Below are 21952 nucleotides of genomic sequence, written 5' to 3' on the forward strand. Positions count from 1 at the left end.
GTGTAACACAGAGTTGGGCAAAGGCCATCCTAAGCACAGCTGCCCCCTGTTCTTTCAGCAGGTGCCATAAATCCAAGGAACCCCAAGTTTCACACCAGAACTTTTGGTATGTGTTTTTCCTTTTAGGTTACATTTATATTTATTATAGGATATTATTATTGTTGTGCATTTACATTTTCCTATCCCTGTTATATTCTCTATAGAGAATATAATGTTTAGTGTACAGGGCTGTGAAAATATTTACAGAACCCTCACATTCTGGACATAAACTGTTTCAACTCCTATCCTCAAAACGATGCTATAGAACACTGCACATCAGAACAACTAGACACAAGAACAATATTTTCCTAAATGCCATCACTCTGCTAAACAAATAATACCCTCAACACTGTTCAACTATTTACTAACTCTTTATTACTATCACTATTAATCTTTTCATCACTCGTATGATCCATCCCCTCCCACTTGTGACTGTATGACTGTAACTTTGTTGCTTGAATCCTTACGATTTATATTGACTGTTTCCCAGTATGATTTGATTGCCTATTTGTACCCTATGATTATATTTAGTGTTGTACCTTATGATTCTTGATGAATTTATCTTTTCTTTTTATGTACACTGAGAGCATATGCACCAAGACAAATTCCTTGTGTCACACTTGGCCAATAAAGAATTCATTCATTCATTTTATTATATTTGATGGACTTAATTTTAGTTATTGAAATATGTAACATTTCTATAACTTACTTTGTTGGGTAACTAATGAATAATATTAAACAATGGCTAGAGGATTAATTTTTACTTCCAGTTACTTACAGAAAACTAATGCCTCAACAATGTTAAAGGTTATAATATAGAAACACTTAGAAGGAAGAAACACACAACAGATCATTAGTCCGGAATAAATATGTTATCATAAGTATTGATTTTACAGTAATATTATGTCAGAATTTGAGATAGATATACCAGATGTAAATATCTGTGATTATACATAGATTGTTTAATGAAACCAGCAGCATCTTCTAACACCAACTTTTCTACATAATGCTTGTTTGGCAAATAAACACAAATTACTAGATTTCTCTGGACTGCATTTATTGGCTGGAAGATGACTGCATTTATTGGAAGATGATTATGTGAACTTATTCAAATAGGGGAAAAAGGCTTTTCTATTGCATTCCCTGTGTGGTAGTAATCAAATAAATTACCATTTGGTACGTTGTCATAAACTGATAAACTTGTATCAATTCTACTTTATCAATTTTAGTAAAATATACTTCAAATTAAGGTTCTGTCAGGCCATAGCTTATTTTGGACTGTATTGCTTGTCTTTGCCCACTTAAATTGGAATAAATTCCACTGAACATCAAATTGCTTATTTTATTGGAAAATAGACTCATGTGATAATTTGAAAATGTTATAAATTCATCCTACAGTTTCTAGGATGAAAGAGAGAAAATGTTTCTTTATACAAAACAGGGATGAGTTTAAGCAATTAAAGAAATACCTAACAATTATAATTACTTTATTAACATTATCAAAGTAACCATATTAAGACAAAATCTAACAGCAATTTACAATTAAATCTATAAGATTAGTTACATAGTACTTCTTGCTTTCTAAGCATTCTATTTTGATTGGAATTGAAAATTTGATTGAAATATTGTACACAGTTACTTTTGTACTCTGTACTCTTTTTGGTTTCTTACTTTCTTCAAAATAAATGGAAACAAGGCAAACCAGCAAAAAAAATAGGATTGAGAAAGTTCAACTGGTACATGCTGCTAAATATTGTGGGATCAACAATCAATAATTTCCAGAAATTTTGAACATCTAAGATATCATTTCTGAGTGCTAAATACTATATTTTAAAAGAAAAAGTTAAGTTGGTAAAACGAATAATCTTGGATTCCTGAAAGAATGTGTCATATTTGTATATATTCATGCACAGCTTGATTTTGTGTCAGTTTGGGTGAAGGGGCATCCATTAAATATTATATTATGTGTAGACTTGGTTTCTTGATTTATTTTCTATTTCTATTGTGAAAGTTGTAAATGTATCTTTATAATTCAAATAGATAGGGCATTTTAAGACTGCAACAGTATTTTATACAGTATCTTTTACTTATACAGGTATGTGCTGTAACAAAGCATTGTACCAAGAGAAATGTTTTGTTTTATGACATCAATGTATCGCAATGAGTGTTCTTTATTGCTTCCTGAAATTAAATTTAGAAGAGAAAATATATGTGTGTTATGGTTTCTTGTAGGGTTGGAAAAAGCAGAATTAGAATTAAATGCCATCTCTATGTAGCATATCAATCAATGATCTTTAAAATTGTTTAAAAAGTTAGATTTCGTTTTGGATGTTAAAAAATAAACTTATTGAAAAATTTATGCTTAATTTAGAATACTATACTATACATTTGACAACATTCATTATGGCACTTATAAAAGAGATGAGATAGGGTGATGCTTCTTTCTAACAAAGTGGTTGGTAATCTGGTTTGAGTTTTCTCAAATATATCCCTCACTCCCAAATATAATTGCCTTGCTATTGGCCAAGTATTCCTGAATTTGTTTCTAGCATTGGCCAATTTATGCTTCAAGCTCTAGTTTTAATGGCCATAAAGTTTCTCCCAAACTACAAGGATTAAAAAATATGATGAAACGTGTGCTTTGGTAATGTAACAGGAACTTCAACCTTTTGCACTATTGTGCAACAACTATGATGTTGGATGCAACATGTATATCACGTTGTCATTTACACACACACATATTTTGTTCCCATTAGGATAGTTTGCTGATGGTCTTCTTCCTCTGTGGTTTGTACTTTATATTTGATATTCTATATTTGATATTCTATATACAATATGCCATATAGTGTACTCAGTTAGTAATAGGCCTGGTGAGGTGGCAGCAGTTCTACTTACCACATTACCTCAAAACTTTGTCCTATAGTTTTACAGCTGGAATTGGTTTGCATTGCACTTTCTCCATGCATTAAATCCAGTCCTATGCATAAGATTCTGGTGCTAAAAGAGATAGCAGAATTCCTTGTTTGAAGGATAAAGAAAAAGAGAAATTAATAAAATTCTCAGAATGCAAAATTGTCCATAAGAAGGACAATTTTAGGCTTTCCCATTATAGAAATAAAGGAATGTCTCTTTTAAAACACATCAATATATCCATTTTACCATTCCTATTGCTCTATTATTACTTCTGAAATAAAACACTTTTATCTACAAAGAAATCATTCAAATTATATGTAGCATAAGCTGTCATGCAGAAAAATAAAGAAATATTGTAAAAGTATGTTCTATTTTTAAATCCTTATTAATCAAATCTTAGACATTCAGCAGCTCAGATGTGCAAAGCAAAAATCTGATAGGGTTGAGTGCTTAATTTTTTGTGATTAGTCTTACCCCATTTTAATTTTTTACCCTGTAGCTTGAGAGTAAGATTAGACAGCTCAGCACCAGAGTCTGGGAATCTTATTCACCCTCTGAGATTGTAGCTGAAGGTCACTGTTGACAGGACAAGTTTATAGCTGTGGTGTGTTTGGCTTAGCCTTTTTCCTTTCTTTTGAAAACTGCATATGCAGTTTGGGTATCATTTCTACTCAGGAGATCTTCAAGTTTCTTCTTTCAGAATATTTCTCTCGTCACTGTGGCTTGTTTTATTTTCCTAATTTAAACCAAAGAAAAATTAATGAAACTATTACTTTTAAAATTTTAAAAATGTGTTCCAGTTCTAACTCTACATATATAACCTAAATACATTGCAAATGGCATTTGCATATCTCAAAAGGTACACAAGATTTGCATTTGTCACATAATGCAACATTATATGTTTATAGACTATTACTAATATATTTGTTTCATAGACTAAAGAGGTCAGTTCATAAACCAGCTGAATGCAGTTCAGGTATTGCTAAGGGCATTTGTCTTCAATGGATATGCAGGAGATTCAAGTGCTCAACTGAGAATTTAAATCTTAAATCTTTTTTCTGGATTCTATCCAGTATAAGTTATGCTTTAAAAATGTTAAACTTTCAGATTTTACATTATGAAAAGATTTGTTACCATTAGAATTTGGAGAAGCTGAATCTGGTCTAATAGATCACTAAAATATATGAATAATCATAACAAGGAGATTTACAGTATACATTGTCATTGTTCAGTCTGCTGTTTGATTGACAATGTGCTATATTCCATATCTGTAGAACAAAGACCATCTGAATAATGACGATGCAAGTAAAAAGCAAAATTACAGGGAAGAAGCAGACGATCTAAAATACAGCAGTCAATGCAATGACCAGGGCATACAGAATTTAAATGTTTAATGCCCGCATACCCAGATTTCTTTTTCTGACTTAGATCAGGCTGAGAATCCTGAAATACGAAAGAAACATTTCCCTTTTGGATGTAGATGGTTGTGTACATATGTGTATGCATCTGTAGCTTGCAAATGTGTACTCTATAGATCACTGTACTTGAACAGAGGGAGATGTGATAATTAGTAGCTTGGGAAAAGAAAGGAAGAGAAACCTTTGCTACTTCTGTTTATTTTGTTTTTATTTATTTATTTGCGATACACCGACTGAATACAAACTTTCCCATTTCCCAGTCATGATGGAAGGTTAGAGTACAATGGAATCATTACAAAAATATGAATTACAGCATTCAGACACATTTTACTATGCTAGATTTTTGCAAGTTAATGTCTTCTGCCATTGTAATTTACATGATACATGTAAAAAATAAAATGCAAAATAAAGGAAAGAAGAAATTTGTACAGAAATACATATAAAAATAAAATACAAAAAAAAGAAAGGAAGAAAAACAGAGGGAATATGCACAGAAATGAAACAATCATAAAGGGGTGAGATAAATTATTTATCTTCCTATTTTACATATGTGCAGGGCCAAAGGGACTCCATTATGTGGATGAATATTTGTGAAAAATGTTTAAAATATTAAGGTGCTTTCAATGCAGTTTATCAATAGATGCTAGTACATGCCAGGATAACAGTCTTTGCTATCTGTTGAGTATTTTTCCTAAATATATGCTATTTTGTATCTTGAATGTAAATGCATGAGTAAATTGATCTGCTTTTCCAAATTAGTGCTATTGGGTCAAATAAATTAATGCACAGTCTTGACAGAATGCCTCATTAATATACACATGTAAATTCAGGGACAATCCCCACATTCCCCCACCGTTAGTAGGAATTATATTAAGACTGAAATGTGATTGTAAGACAATTAGTACTTTACCAGACTTTTGATTTGTAAGACATATGAAAATATTCCTTAGTCCATCAATGTGTAAAATTTCATACATGCATATGTTTGTAATAACAAACCTTTAATTTGTAAATATTAAAAATATTTATAAATTTTATAATTTATAAATATAATTATTGGTGAAATCCTGGAACTTTGACATTGACAAAAACCAGTATGCAAGTATGTCTTTCATGCTTTTGAAGTTGACTGAAAAGCTCCCTGAAAATTAACTACATCTGATTTCTTATGAACTGTAGAGCCCTGCCTTAGTGGATGCTAAGAAAAAGGCTGTAATGAGTACATCTTTCTTCAGCATATTATTTTTTTGTTAAATAATTGCTAAATATCAATCTTAACAAAATTGAGTAGCTTCATGAACTTTTTCCTTCCAAATATTACATGTATGTAAATCCATTTTATTACCAAATGAACCTAACTGAGCCAAATCTATTACAAAGGCAAATATAGCCACAATTCCACAAACTTCTTAAAATGGTTTCTTTTTAAGAAAGAAAGAAAAAAGCTCTGGTAAAAATTGGAGAATATGAGCAATATTGAAGAATATTTGTTACACACATACAAGCACTCATTTATATTTTTATTTTGAAAGTCCATGGGTAAATATAGGCATAGTAGTATGAACTACAGAAAAAGATTGGTGGAGGGCGTAGAGATAAGAGAATATAGCAACTTGTCAATAAACCCATGAATATCAAGAAGCAGAGATACTTGGATTATGCATTTTGCCACTACACTTCTGTACTTATAACCCATAAGGCCAGAGATTTGTATGATACAAGATGTGGAGCTGCCTGAGAGAGATTGGGAAGAAGAAAAGGCAGGGAGGACAGCCAGACACAATGAAGCATAATAGCATTCCTGCATGTCTAATATCTTAAATATGCTATGCTTCACTATATCCACACATTATGAGTAATGTCAAGGAATCAGTTAATATCGCATCAATACTTTACTCAATTAAATACCTTTGGAAAAATAAAGATTAATAGTTTGAAAAGAGAGAAACCCCAAGATTAGAGTTAACAATATCCCTCAATTACAAGCTTTGCTGTCTTTTGCACATAATGCCAATCATAAACACTGCCTTTTTATTATGTATATTTGGAGATGCTACTCTGTCACAGATTTAAACAAATAAATAAAGACATAGGCTTTTTCGGCAATATATAAAAACACCCAGGACATTTTCAGTGGAAAATAAAAGTATTCATTGCTATATTTCACTTTAACTATTGCCTGGATGTATGGTAAGAAAACAGAAGATGAGACTTTGCTAGTCTGTTGATTGGATAGAAACAAAGGACTATATTGTCTTAACAAAGAAGAGGAACGTTCTATGTGTGCATGTGTTTATTACCATAGAGATTTCATCATCCAGGTTTTTTCCGTCCAAAATTATAGGTAGGAAGGGATGTCTGAGTCTGAGTGGCTTTTATTTTCAGTAGCTTTGGAGGGTTGCCCCCCCAGCTTTCCTTTGCATGTCAAATTAATTTAAAGGGTGCTATTACGGATAGGTTTGCTTGGTTTGTGTTTTGCTAGGAAAGACAAGCAGCTGAGACCAAGTCTTAGGATGGAGAGGGGGAGGGGCAAGATTGCCACCCCAGCCCAGACTGTGGCCAGCTTCTGACGTCTTTTGACAGCAGGCCAAAGAAACTCCTCTAGCTTTCATTTGCATCCTGAAGAATAACCAGGATTAGACAGAATTTATTTTCTCGCATGATTTAGATCTGACATTTGTGATTTGATTTGCAGGCTTCTTGAGGGAAAGTTTGTTTTCCTCTTAGAGAAGAAAATATTTTTGGAGAAAATAAAGGTTGCTTAGCAGAAAAAGTAAATAAATATATCCTTGATAATTCTGAAATGGAACTTACCTAATACAATAAAAGATAGGTGTTTATTGTTAAATTATTGAATTTGCTCCTTAATATCTGAGTAAGAGAGTAATTTTTTATCACTTTCAGTATGTGGCTATTTAATACAGGAAATATATTTTATCATAAAAATAGCAAAGGAACTATTTAAAAAATAACAAATTGAAAAAGATTTTGAAGAAGAGTAATCTGTTAAACTATATATTTTTTCTGAGTTTGTGACTAATTTACAATCCAGTGGGGTGCCAGAAATAAGAAATTATTCTTTTGCCTATTTTCATCACATTTTAATTAATTTTAAGTTAACAATGTAGAATATAGTATTGATAGTATCAAACTTTTCAATTATCTACATTTAAAACTTCAGGCCTCATTGAAGTAGATCTGGTTGTCCTTCCAATAAGCACACAGGATTCCAACTTGAATAAAAACAAAGCTTATTTTTGATTACTATGAAAAAATATGCTGACATTTTTCTACTATGAAGGGAAATGGACTGGGTTTCATTCTCTACCTTTAATTCATAATCATTATGTTGGAACTAAAACTGCAGGATTCTTTGACATTTCGCCTAAATTGACAGCATCAGGTTGGATTTGCCATTATGAAGCTTCTGAGGACCAAATGTGCAATGTCTGGAAGCTGTTTTACAGCTTTCAGATGTTTTCCTGATCAAAACATTCAGTTATTCTTACTTGACAACAATAAGGCATGAATTTTGGAAGTAACAACAAACATGGACATTCGTGAAGCTGTCTGGCATCCATGGTTCTATTATTATGTAAGTGTTTTTAGCTAAGATATAGGATTTTTTAAATATAAAATAACCTGAATACTACCACAATGCAAACAAGGTTATTGTGAGAGGTCATTTTTAATGTTTTTCCCATGGATTCAACTAGATCACATCCTGAATGTGTGAAATTACTGCTAAGTGATAAAGAAGAGCAGTTTACTGAAATGCAAATGGAAGTGCATATAAGGCTGCTTTAGCACTTTAAATTTTTGCATGAAAAAAGCCAGTATACTATTAAAAGAATAGTATCCTTGAACATGATTTCTTTCAATGTTGCAACTGAATGGACTATGTACCATCAAATCATTCACTTTGCCATTAGTTTCTGAATTCTAAATAGAGTGTTCATCTGTTTTCTGTATTAAATGCATCCTGTGCGTGTTCATCAGTTCATCATTCACTTATTCTTTTAAAGAAAAACAAAGTAATTTATCTGAATTATTCTTTTGAGATGAGAAAGTTTCTGGGCGATACAAGAGATACTTGCAAATCAATGCTGAAATTAGTTGACTGCTACCTGATTTTTCCCCCAAAGCTTGATTCTAGAAAGTAAGTTTATTCTGAATTGTTGAATATACTTCCAAATTAGCCTAACTGTTCCCAAAATGTTAAATTTGTTTTCATATTCTGTGTGATTTTGTATATAAATATAAGTCTCCAATACATTGCTCCACCCTAAAATTGTAAGAAGAGCATGTCTGAAAGGAAGATTGATGATATCAAATTAGCATATGTAATCTGTTGATCGTGATCAAGAGTTTTTACCTTCTACTACAGAATTAGAAACATTTTTAATATTTAAAATTTCTGTAGTATATAAATATAATCCTGATAGGTATAATTTACAAAAATAGTGATAAATTGGAAAGCACAATATCTACCCACTGTTCCTGAGCATTTAGCATTTTCCAGGCAGATTTAGTTAACATCTAGTATACAGCATCTGGATGGAACCCAGAAATGATAGTATATGCATATGACACAGATATATCAGGTTTAGATTTAAGAAGCCTCTTGTTTTTGTCATCATCCAATTTAATTGGAGCCTGATTTGCACTTCTTAAGAAACTATTCCTCCATTGAATTTGCTATTATAGCGACTTCTTTGTATTCCTGAATTTTGATTGATCATGAGCCATCAGGTTATTATTAACTGTAATGACCTAGATAGGTTTTCTCCAGGACAATCTTTAAGTCTTCCAAAAGTTCAACCATCACTCCTGTAACTGAGTCCACCCACCTTCTTGCAGGTAATCCTCTAATTAAAAAAAAGGAATGTTTTTATGTAACACAAGAATCAAGCCAATGGACATGATCTTATGAACAGGAAACTACTGGGACATTTTAAATGTTATATTTTAACAGCATAAGCATCTCACATTTATTCACACATTCAGTGAATTCATAAAAGCAATGAAGCTCTTCTGATTGTTGACCAGGAACAATAGGGTATTTGAGTTCCCCTTGGAACATGCTCTGATGATAATTGGTAAATGATAGTATTTCAAATTTCTCTTCCTTCCAACTTTCTTTATATAGGAAATGTTAGATTGCTTCAGCTGAATTGGTGAATATCATCATTCACTAATTTTTAATCATAAGGCATCTAGTAGTCTGGTTAGGAATCATGATGTCCTTGATTATGACCATCCCATAATAGATGGTACAAGAATAGCATGTTCAAAAATTATCTATCCATTCACACCTTAGCCTTGGCACACTTTGAAATGAGTTCTTGTATATACTCTGGGTCTATCATTATTTTTACATTTCAGATCTCCTTTTCAGCGAGTGCAACTTTTCAATGTTTCAGTGTTTCATGTCTTCCACTAATTGCTCCAACAACTGAAGCTATGACTCTTTTTATATCCCTAGAACAGTGTGAGACATATTGCAGAGATGTACGGCTTCATTCATGAATAGACTATCATTTTGATGTCACTGACCTTTTATACATATCCCAATAGATGCTTTTGCCTAAGAGAATAAGGATTGAGGCTGGCAATCTGAGAAACCAGGAGTTTAGAGTCTAGATATAGCTCTTCTGTTAACAATGCTTAACTGCCTCTTAAGGAACTAAGGGAATCCATCAATTCAAAAGGAACAAGGAATATGCCTATATTTGACACATAAACTGTATAAATCAGGTTTAGGGTGGCCCCAGTCCTGCTGACTTTTTGGAAGGCCTTGAAGATCAAGCTATGTGCTTAGGCCTGAGATCCTGAGTGTGTAAAGGGTCCTGATTCCTGGTTATATTGACCCTGGTGGATTATAATATCCATGGCTGCTACTTGTATTTACTTTCTTTTTTGTATTGTGTTTTAATTGTTTGTTTTTATGATTGTTTACTGAAGAGTTTGAGATGGGCATCTATACAAATTGAATAACTAAATAAATAAATAAAATATCAGGTTTTTCCTTCATCAGGCTAAAAGTAGTGTATTTAAATTTTGATTCTTTTCTATAATGCATAAATTTCTGCCAAACCTAGTCAAGAGATGGATTATAATTTGTCAGGAGACCTGAAATTTACTGCAATGCCTGAGTGTAAAGACTAATAGAAATATATATTCACATATATTGTATTATCTTTATTTGTTTTTAAAATGTGTCTCTTAATTTTTATTTCAATACTTAATTGCATAGAAAATTTTAAAAATCCATAGTGTAAAATGTAACAGAATGAATACAGATTAAAAAATTAAAATAAATCATTTAAAAACAAAAAAAATGAAACATTGACAAAAGAAGTGTGATTTTATGATATTTCTAAATATTTGGAGTAGCAATCAAACCAGATATCTTGGAGTATATTCCATAACCTTGAAGACCCTTTTCTTCTCATGTGAGTGGAGCTTCTAACAGGTTTTCCAATGATGACTGAACTCTGTAGATCAGTGAAAGAGTATGTACTTCGCACACAAAAATTCCAGCTTCAATTCCTGACATTTATAGGTAGGGCAGTGTTGTGAAGCTGGTGTATGATGAGCTGGCCCATCAAAGCCAAGCCAATCATAATCTGTTTGGAAGGAATGCTGGTGAAGGAGGCATCATCAGGAGATGAAGTTAAACACTGGTGTTTTTGCAACCTATCAAGGATTTATAAATGGATTGTGACACATTTACAAACAATTTCTTGTACTGCTTGACCTCCTGGCCTCTCTTTGTAAAACACACAAAATATGTATGCTTTCACTCTCTCTCTTGTACTACTCAGTCCATTGCTCAGTGCAAGAGGTCATGTTTTGTAAACAATGAGTTCAATTTCAATCCCTAATATCTTTTGATATGGCTGCAAAAGAACCATGATAGGAAAACTATAGAACTACTCCTGGTTTTGTATTGAGTGCAATGCCCTAGAGAAACAGATACTCTGCCGTAATGTGAGGGGGTTTTCTATGTTCTTTGTTCATTACTTCATGCACATAGCAAAGTATCTTTTTGGCATAGCAAGTTAAGCTTAAAGGGGCTGCAAGCTTTGATCTGTTGCTGCTGCTGCTGCAACTAACTAACTTAGCTATTGTCCTGGAATGTGGCATGCCTCGCAATGATGTTCTACTGCACCAGTGCACCATTCTTCTAAATATTATTCAAGTTTTAACAGGGGATTTTAAAAAAACCTCAACAAACTGTTCAATCTTTATATTAGTTGAACTGAGAAACTTGCCCCTTGAGCTTAGTTGACTAAAATACGTAGGAGACAACCACTTTGGGGAAGTGGTTATGTCACCTGGATGGAAACCAGAAAATTAGTTCTATCTTAGGCACAAAGCCAGCTGGATGACCTTGGGCCAGTCCCTCTCTCTTAGCCTTAGGAAAAAAGCAATGGCAAACCACTTTCCAACATCTTACCAAGAAAACTTCAGGGACATCATCATCATCATCATCATCATCATCATCATCATCATCATCATTCAGTGATTCATCAGAATCCTCTCAGAACACTAGCTGATATTTATTCTATTTCTTACAAGTAAAAGGTTAAATGTTGAGAATCCAACAAACAGAAGATTTACCACTATGGTAAAGGTAAAGGTAAAGGTTCCCCTCGCACATACATGCTAGACATTTCTGGCTCTGGGAGGCAGTGCTCATCTTTGTTACAAAGCCGAAGAGCCAGCACTGTCTGAAAATGTCTCCATGGTCATGTGCGCGGCATGACTAAATGCTGAAGGCGCAGAAAGTGCTGTTACCTTCCCACCAAAGTGGTCCCCATTTTTCTACTTGCATTTTTACATACTTTTGAACTGCTAGGTTGGCAGAAGCTGGAACAAGTAACTGCAGCTCACTCCGTTATGTGGTGCTAGGGATTCGAACCACCGAACTGCCAACCTTTCTGATCGACAAGCTCAGCGTTTTTGCCACTGAATCCCTTACTACCAAGAAGGCCCAAATTAATAATAGTAGATTGTTTTAAAATAGGTACTTTGTTTTTTTTCCTTTCTAGGAGAGTTAATGCTGTGCAAGGAGATACTATTGAATAGATTGATAAGAAAGAATAAATGAGTACTTCAGGGATAGATTACAAGCAGCTCCATCATTTTCATTTAAATCATAGGCTTTATTTCCTAGGGTCATTCTTAAAATCTAAATAAGTAGTAAGAAATAAGCTGACAAAGGCTACAAAATATGGCATACAAATATATCCAATCTCTCCAGCCCACATTTTGAAGAGTTTCTGATTTATCAATTAATTTGATAATGTTCAATAAATATATGCCTATGTAAATTAATAAAAAGAAATTAAATTAATCAATCAGGAGCATAAGGGAGGAGGGTAAGATTTACATCATAGGAAAGGTTTGTTTTACTGGCATGTATATTTGTCATGCAGCTGGCTTATGTCCTCTCATCAATATCTGTTTTTAACCTTTATTTTCTTTTAAAGCATTTAATAACTGAAAATATGCATGCATACTTTTAAAGTAAAACATTTCAAGGCTTTGAAGACTATAGAATCACATTATCTATTTTGTATAATCCTCTGTTGATGACATTAGTTGTCATTGTAAATAGAAATCACTGAAATACATAGTAAAAGGAAAATCAGATAAATAACTAATTGCCTTTATAATATATACTTGAGTAGACATTAACAGTGAAAAACGGGATTCAAGAACAAAATGCTAGTAGCTTTTCATATAACTAAGACTCCACGTACTAAAGTCCACTCAAATAAATATACTTCACCAACTTGATTTTGTGTGTGTGTGTGTGTGTGCGCGCGCTCACGCTTACATATACATATCAGTTTTCCCCTTAATTATCTTACACCTGAAGAAGTTACAATAGGTCCTCTTTTCTTCTAGGCCTGCTCAGTCAAGGAAAAGCATATTGCTTATACACACACACACACACACACACACACACACACACACACACACACAAATAAATAAATAAATAAAATGATAATCTGGGTTATCTCTAAATCCCAAGATACATGGAGTACTTGTGGATTTTTGGGAATAGTTTGTGATGTATTTGGGAAAAAATAACATCAAATATGAAAATTGTTTTGATCTTTCAAACATTTAGATTATATACCAGTTTAAGGGATTATATGGGGTTATGGGTGCCACAGGCCCATTATGCTAATCTGTTCATTGTCTATACTCACAGGAGTGTCAAACTGGTGGTGTCATGCTGTTGTCATGTGATGTATTGCAACTTTTCCACTCTTTGCTAAAATGAAGGTGGGTGATGGCCAGCACGTGATGCATCTGGCCTGTGGGTCACGAGTTTGACACCCTTGTTCTAGAATGATCATAAGTTTAATGAGACAATATCCATATGACCGTATGAGTCAATCTTGGACACTTTCTGAAACATCCCACAATTTTCTTTTGATGTGTATGTTTATGTTTTGGATTTCATTTTTACAATGAGAAGATCTGGATATGAATGCTTAATAGTAATTAATGGCAAGCTGACTGCAACTGTATGCAGATATTGTGGGTATAGGGTTTTTACTTTTGCTTCTACACATTATGACTTGCATATTACAAGATTACTAATTTTGCAAATAATGCAAATTGTCTTGAGTTTTGGACCATAGTCACTGGGATTATTGAAAAACACAATAAATGCTGTAACTAGAAATTTATTTAGCAAATTGTTTTCCCTCATATTTTTTCTACCTATAGTTCTAATTTAAATAATACCTGCTTAATTGTTGCTTTGGATAAGTCTTTTATAAAATCATAATTGACTTATGGGATAGAACCAATTTGTACTCATACACTTGTTCATAATTAATCTTTATAACAAACAAAAATAAAGCATATTCTCAAAATGATTCAATAGATTTTACATGGTGTGTTAATTTGCATATATTTTAGCATTTTGGAACAAATGTAAATAAAACACCAGACAATTAATATTAAATCATAAGATGAATGACAATTTTAAATAGATTGGAACTATGAGACAATTTAAATAGTGTATTATGACCATTTTTCTGCTATATCTTTATAGTTTTAGGTAGAAAGTACTTAGAGAAACAAAGATTTATTTCTTTTGCCTAAAGAAGTTGAATTATCGTTTTGAAATCATGAAAAAAAAATTAGCAGATGTTTTAAATAATTGTTGAAGTACTTTCTAAAAAAATCTCTAGATTTTAGTGATTTCAGACAGCAAAAAATATAAAAAAATGAATTAAAACAAAAATAATTAGATATTTGTCAATCTTGTATAAATTGATGTTACTGTTCTATAAATGTCATATTGAATAACCCTGGAAAATTATCATGGATCTCCATAATTATGCATATGCATGATGTTGCTTTGCATGAAACTAATAACTGCCTATATATTAAAATTATGAGAAAGGGAAAATAAATGATTTGAAACACTGAAATTAATACTAGCATATTAGAAAAAAACAGCAATCCTATGATTTTTTTTGGTTTATCAAAAAAAGAAAATCTTCAGCAGTATTTTATAAATTGACATGTTTCGCTCCATATTTTGTAACAGTGCTAATAAGGTACATACTAAAATATGAATGCTTAAATGTGTTTTTTGATTACTGAAAATATCTAAACAAGCAGACTGAAAAAGCAAAGGAATCTTTTGTTTACCATGATCTGTTGGGTAATGTTTTCAGCAGGGGACCAACATCATGAGTTCTACACAAAACAGACAAACTGATTGTAAATTATATTAGGCAAACTATTTTTTTTTATTAGGCAAACTATTGTTTCAGTGATGAATATGAAATCCCCCTACTCTTAATTATATGGTACATTGCTAAAAGATTATGGACACAATCCACCAGAAAGTTTTCTCAGAGTGAGCCCTATTCAAATGAATGACAGCTGACTGCTGAAAACTGATGCAGCTCCAATTAATTTCAATGGAATTTGGGCAGAAGAAGCTCCTGGTGGATTGTGCCCTAAAGTGATAGAATTGTCCTGTTTGTGGCTCAATAGCTTTTTGTGCTGAGGCAGAGAGCAGAGTTAATCAGGAGCCTGAGAAGTAATTATCGGAAGAGTTTGGGTAGTACAAATGGTTGGGTAAACAGCAATTGTTCTTTCCACAAAATTCCGAATAGAAATAACAATGGTGGCATTGTCCTCTACTTCTCATTAAGGGGATTCAAAGATGGAGCTGAGCATTTTGAAGCGGATGGGAAACTGACAGGGAAACTGTACTCTGAATGAATCTCTCATGATCCCGCTACAACAGGCTCTGGCTTTTGGCATCAGCAGTGCCAGCTGCATTGGGAGAAGCCAAGCCTGTCATACCATCTTCTCATCAAATTCTCAATATGCAGTGGGTAAAAGCATAGTTAAAGCTTAATGAAGAAACAAATACAAAAGGAAAAATTAGGCCTCATTAACACCTGCATATTAAAAACTTGCACCAAAGACTTTTTCTTAACAGTGCTGTTAACAGTTTCTTAAGAAAACATCTTTTTATGTCTTTTTCTTTCCATTTTTATTACAAATGTAACAGGCCAGCTTGATCAGTAGCCAAAGACGGGTGATGATTTTGGATGTCATCAAATAGCAGGGAATAATTAGTTATTTAATGTGTTGTGGGCTTATGATAGCAATAGTGGTTGTTGTTTTTATTGCCAGAGAAAGGATAATCTGCGTTTAGGCTTTTTTTTTGTCTCATTCCAAATAACCTGTTTGGGTATATTTATTGTATTATATATAGCAGTTTTTGTAAGGAGTGACTGGGATTCCTTTAACAGAAGAGAAGGTGTGCAGTCATTTGTATCAAATTACCTTCCCCAAGAACTTTTCTTTGACGGTGTGTCCGGTATCTCCCCAATCAAGAATTTAACAGTCTATTGAGACAATGACTATGGGACACGTATAATAATTTGAATCAGAATAAAAGGATGGTAAAAGACATACAGAGCACTCTTGGTGCAAGAAGTATTTCCTTGAGTAAAAATATAAATAATTAATATTAGATTCCATTAAACAGACGGTTGTTTTGAGATTCTGTACTCTTCCAAAAAGTTTTACACTTCAAAATTAATGAATCTGCAAGAAATCTAGATGTTAATACTTTGAATATATTCAGTATTCAGCATTATTGCCCACCAACTGAAGAATCTGAATTGGCTTATATATTTGTCTTTTTTCCTTCATATTTTTAGAAGAAGTGGTGGCATAGGGTTAAGGCACTAGAGAATGTGATTTGTGTTTCTTCTTAAGGACTTTTTCTGGTCCCAAGAAAACGCTAAACCACTTTCAAAATGCTTGCCAAGGAGACTTCAGGGATTAGTACAGGCAGTTGAAGTTGACTCAAAGACACAAAAAGAAAAAAAGGGGGAATTAGTGGTTTGTTTGTTTTTTGCTATCAATAAACTATCTCTATTTTAATAAATTAACATTATTCTAAGATACAATAGATGTAAATTCTTCCATTCAGTATGTCACATGACATAACAAGATTCATTAAATATGTATCCTTTTTTTTACAAAATTATTTCTGGTACAATACTAGACCCGTTCTCTGTAATTTACCAGAATCAGCCATTTTATTTCTGCTTCTAAGCCAAGCATTTGTATAAGATTATTATTTGCGGCAAAAAAAGAATGAACAGAGACAAAGACTTAGGAAAAGTTTGTTTTGCATAGAGAGGATGCTCATAAAATTTTGTCTCAAATAATTTACAGTATGATGGTACAAGTTCCCAGAAATAGTGTCTCAACATAGGTAGCTAGCAGACTGACCAGGAATACGACCCTCTTTGATACTATGGTATAGTATCTTAAATTGTGTCCGCTGTTCAATGCTGCTTAATGAATGTAAAATATGGATTTGAACCTCTTTGAAAAATTCAGTGAATATATCCAGCTTATCATGCTCCATTTTCTGACTACAGACTGTCCTTTGAAAGCCTGCATAGACGAACAGATTATTAGCACCTGCTAATTCTTGGAAAGTTGCCAGATTCTCAGCATCTAAATGGATGGCTATGTTATGATTCTGTTTGAAAAAAGTCCCTAAGTGTAAAAGCTTCCATTTAAATTTCCATATGTATAATGGAAAGGCCAATATGGGAAATTAAATTGGTGTGTCCTAGAGTAAGTAATCTGACACAAAGACCACAGAAATGGTTATAGGGGAGAAATTAGCAGAGAATACTTTGCCCTTAAAAATCTACTCTAGTAGATGAAATATCATCCTGTGCGATCATGTTTTTGCTTATAAAGTTATCCAGGATTTATTTTAATACTCTATTCCAGTGATGGCTAACCTTTTTGACACCAATTGCCCTAAGTGTGTGTGTGTGCATCCCCCAAATGCAATGCACGCCTGCCGCACATGTACTCCATCCCCCTGCTCATGTTCCCCCACACTCCTGCACATGCACATGTGACCCCCCCACACCCCTGCTCATGTGTGTGCAACACCCATGAGTGCACCATGGTCATGCGTATTTGAGTGCCACCCCCCCATGTGTGTGACCAGATCCCATGTATTGTAGGCACGACCCCTGTGCGTGACCTGCCCCCACCCATGTACGGCAGACACCCAAAGACCATATGGCTGGGGGGAGGCACGCAAGTGCACGTGTGCATGTGCGGCAGAGCTGAATTGGGGCAACGGCTCACATGCCCCGAGAGAGGGCTCTGTGTGCCACCTTTGGCACATGTGCCATAGGTTTGCCATCACGGTTCTATTCTTTATTTGCAATAACAAATAAATTTTTGAAGATGAACAAAGTAATCAAAGGTTGTTTTAGCAAATATTTATTTTGTACATATCTTATGCCAATACAGAGAAGCAAACCCTGTAAAGGCCAGTTTGGTCTCATGCAGAACACTCAAACATGGTTAAGTCAAGACAAATTCATAAATCAGTAGCTGTGATTTCAACATGTTGGTCAAAGGAATACTAGCCTTTTATTAGGATGAGTTCATAATGGTAAAACAAAATCAAATCACTTATTTGGGCTAATATTCTAATTTTTCAGCTGGAGAAAGGTAACCACAAACAGTAAAAAAATTTCTTCCCCACCACCATGCCCCAGAAATCAACGACAGAATTAGACATGTCTGCACTAGTATAGAAATACATAATTTTATTAATGTCATCAATATCAGATTTGGGAAAGGGATATTGAAAATACCTAAGCCAAGCCTCAGGTCCATAGATTCAAGTTGAGGTAAGGTTAAAAGAAATTGAGGTAAGGTTAAAAGAAATTGAAAGTCTACCAATGACTAAGACTCATTGGTAGACCTGCAAGTTAAATGGGTTTTGTAGAAAGCTGGACCTGGCTTAAGCTTTTTATCTAACTTGGTTTTGATTTCCACAGGGAGCAGTCCTCAAGTTTAAAAAAAAAACCAACTTCATAATCTTTAAACATAAAGCAGGCTAAAAAACAAAAACAAAGTTGGACTAACTCAGGGGTCCCCAAACTTGGCAACTTTAAGACTTGTGGACTTCAGGCTTCCAGTTTGAGCTTCTTCAGCGACAGACCAAAACCTCATCTCTGCAAGGCTTTGATCAGTGTTCGCCACTGGAGCGCCCCGAGCCAGCTTGCTTCGGGGCTAAGCCACCCCGTAGAGGTGGTGAAGAGGAGGGAGACTGCCTGCAGGTTTGAGGAGAGCCGCATCTCTCCTCCTCAGCTGGCCATTACTCCCTTTCCCAAAGGCAGTTGCAGCGGTGGTCAGAAATGGCCACCACAAAGAAGAATGTGCAGGAGGAAGATAAGAGGAGAAAGTTTTGGTTGACTAGGTCAAACAGCAAAAGCAACAAATAAGGTACCGTGGAATTGAAACTATTAAAAAACAATAACATTGTTCCCTAAGAAGATTTTTAAACTGTGAAGGAGAGAGAAAAGGGAAAAGATTTGGTGTTTTTTTTTTCCTTTTCCTATACTGACAGCTAAGAGACTTAAGTAAGAAATTGGAAAAAAATCCACTTTGACATCATTAGGCATTTAATGCTGAAAATAAAAAGTCAAAGGGATAATAAAGATTTCTGGATAATTAAAAGCTTTTGAAAAGAGGAAAGGAGAGAGGAAGAATAAAAGGGCAGAATTTGGAAGGGAGGAGACTGCCTGGAATTAAAAAATAATTTATAGCAAAATCTCAACAAGACTTCCAAAAGGTACATTCTAACTGAAATATCGCAACAAAAACCTCAGGAAGAGAAAGTTGAAAAAGAAATAAGAAAATATAACTCGAGACTGTTGTGATTGGAAGGATCGGTCCTGTTGGGAGTTTTGACTCTGATGACTGTTAGATCATGGATTGACATCAGAACCAGGAAACGTTAATCTGAAGGGCAAGCCAGTTAATTAGCACGTTGCCTTAATGGGTATAAAAGGACACAGCTGAGCTGGTGCCTTTCGCCAGAAACAAAATGACCATTTTGAATGAGGACGTTACAGCAATGAGCTCTCTGTTTGTTTGAATTTTGAAGGGGAGTCCTAACAGTTTCTGCCAGTCGTTATCTTGTTATTTCCTTCAGTTTGATTTGATTGTGAAACGGCTGCTTTATGTTTGTTCATTTGAATTTCCAAGAGGAGACATAACACGAGACTATCTGGATTACTTGGTGATTTCTGGATTCTTGGTTATTGTTTTGAATGACTAAAATCAATCGGGTGGTTGTTTAAAACTGTTTAAAATGGTTCTACTTTTAGAAGAACTTAAAATGGAACTTAAAAAGTACAAAGAAGATGCACAAGAAGGGAGAGGTTCTTTTGGCTTCGTATTTCAGTTTTTAGAAATGGAGATTTGGAATTATGAGAAACAACAAGAAATGCCGGCAGAACAAAAAGATTGCGACAAAGAAGAAGCCATCTTTAATGAACAAGTAATCTTAGATGGGGGGTGGGGGGAGGAAAGTGGGGAAAGAGAATGGAAAGTTTAAGATTGGGAAAAACAACTCCAAAAAAAAAATAGAGTGAAAAATAAGTATAAAATCAGAAAGCAACAGAATAGGGAAATGCAGAAGAGAGAATTAGAACTAGAGAGATAAGGGGGTAAAAAGGGGAGGGAGAAGATGAGAGGGAAGAAAGAAAGGAAAAGAAGCCATAAAGGACAGAAACAAAATACAGAGAAACAGGGCCTATTTAGAGATAATGGGTGAAAACTTAATGGAAAAGGGGATTCTGCAAAGGTACATAAGATAGTATGGTTATATTAGAAACAGAAATAATTTTAGAAAATATGAAACAATGTATGATTAAAATGTCTGATAAAATGGCTATCGTAATTCAGTGGAATGCTTGTCAATAAATAAATGTAATAAAAGGTATATTTTATGATTTTTAAAACATATGTGAAGAGAAATAAGGGAAAAATTAATTATGGAGATTATATGTGTTTTAAGGAAGTATGATATTTAATTGAAAAGAAGTGTTAAAGATGTTAAGATTTTAATGATTATTAATGATAGAACTGAACTGGAACAGAATGAGGGTTTATAATTACATATATTTACAATCTTTTTTTTTTAAGAATATAGTGTTTATTATAAGAATGTACCAAGCAGAATTCAATTGGAAGTTATGTATTATGTATTATATTGAAGGTCATAACCTTAAGGTATATATTGAAGTTTAAATAAGAGTTGAATGGATGTAATTAAAAGATATAAAGGTATCATACTCCAATTAGCAACTACAGGAGAAAACTTGTTTAATGAGAAAAGATAATATGAAATTGAAACAGAACAGACAAAAGTATAAATATAATGATTTGAATTGAGATGGGATAATCAAATTAAAATTGAGAAAATCAAAAGAGGGGAAAAACTATATAGAAAATGTAAAATAGTATAAGATATGGAATAGAATACAAAAAGGAGCATGAAATTGAGTTTTGTGTCTGTATAGAGAAGTTCAACTCGGAACCATGCTATTTTCAAAAAAGATGTTTTACTTGTATTTTGTATGTGTGAAAACCCAAATAAAATTTTATTTTAAAAAAAAAAAGACTTGTGGACTTCAGCTCCCAGAATTCCTGAGCTAACATGACTGGAGGAGGAAGTCCACAAGTCTTAAAGTTGCCACGTTTGAAGACCTCTTGACTGACTAAAAAGCATCAGTAATATAAATAGTATACTTCCTTAAGGAGAGCAAGGAAATGGGTATACTGTGCCCTATGCTATGCTGCTGAAGAAAGAGAAGAAGAAAAAGTAACTGAACCAATGGACAAAAATAAAAAGTCACTTTGTATTGTGCTTGAAAAAGTAAGTAAAACATAAAATGATCATCATCATCATTTCACTTGTGCTGGTCTTTGGAAGGGTTCAAAAAGGTAGAATGCTGCAGCATTTTAAACTGCTGAATAATTTCTGAAAGGAGTGAAGGGAAAAAGTAAGGCATATTCACTTATCAAGAGCTGGATTTGTATTAATAAGATTATATTTTTTGACATACTTTTCTATTCTCTGTTATACTTTTAGAGCAGAAAATGTCCAAGGTGCTTGGATTTGAAAAGATGGCATAAATAAACTGATGCTGCAAATGGAAAGGATATTTATTATGCCC

At 33.6% G+C, this 21952-nt stretch overlaps 2 long non-coding RNA genes across 6 annotated transcripts in view; one reads left to right on the forward strand and one right to left on the reverse strand.

Annotated features, from left to right (window-relative positions):
* The window catches only part of LOC148127375 (uncharacterized), a 127731-nt gene that overhangs the window by 61382 nt on the left and 44397 nt on the right, over positions 1–21952 (forward strand). The window lies entirely within an intron of this gene.
* Positions 1–21952, reverse strand: part of LOC148127376 (uncharacterized) — a 99972-nt gene that overhangs the window by 3044 nt on the left and 74976 nt on the right. The window contains exons 2-3 of the long non-coding RNA XR_015742273.1: positions 3427–3688; positions 2935–3036 (exon numbers count right to left, since the gene is read on the reverse strand). This is a non-coding gene — a long non-coding RNA (uncharacterized LOC148127376). The remainder of the gene's footprint in view (positions 1–2934; positions 3037–3426; positions 3689–21952) is intronic.

The sequence above is a fragment of the Pseudonaja textilis genome, chromosome 2 (genome assembly GCF_049901715.1).
Source record: "Pseudonaja textilis isolate UNSWEBS1 chromosome 2, rPseTex1.2, whole genome shotgun sequence".
Classification (NCBI taxonomy): domain Eukaryota; kingdom Metazoa; phylum Chordata; class Lepidosauria; order Squamata; family Elapidae; genus Pseudonaja; species Pseudonaja textilis.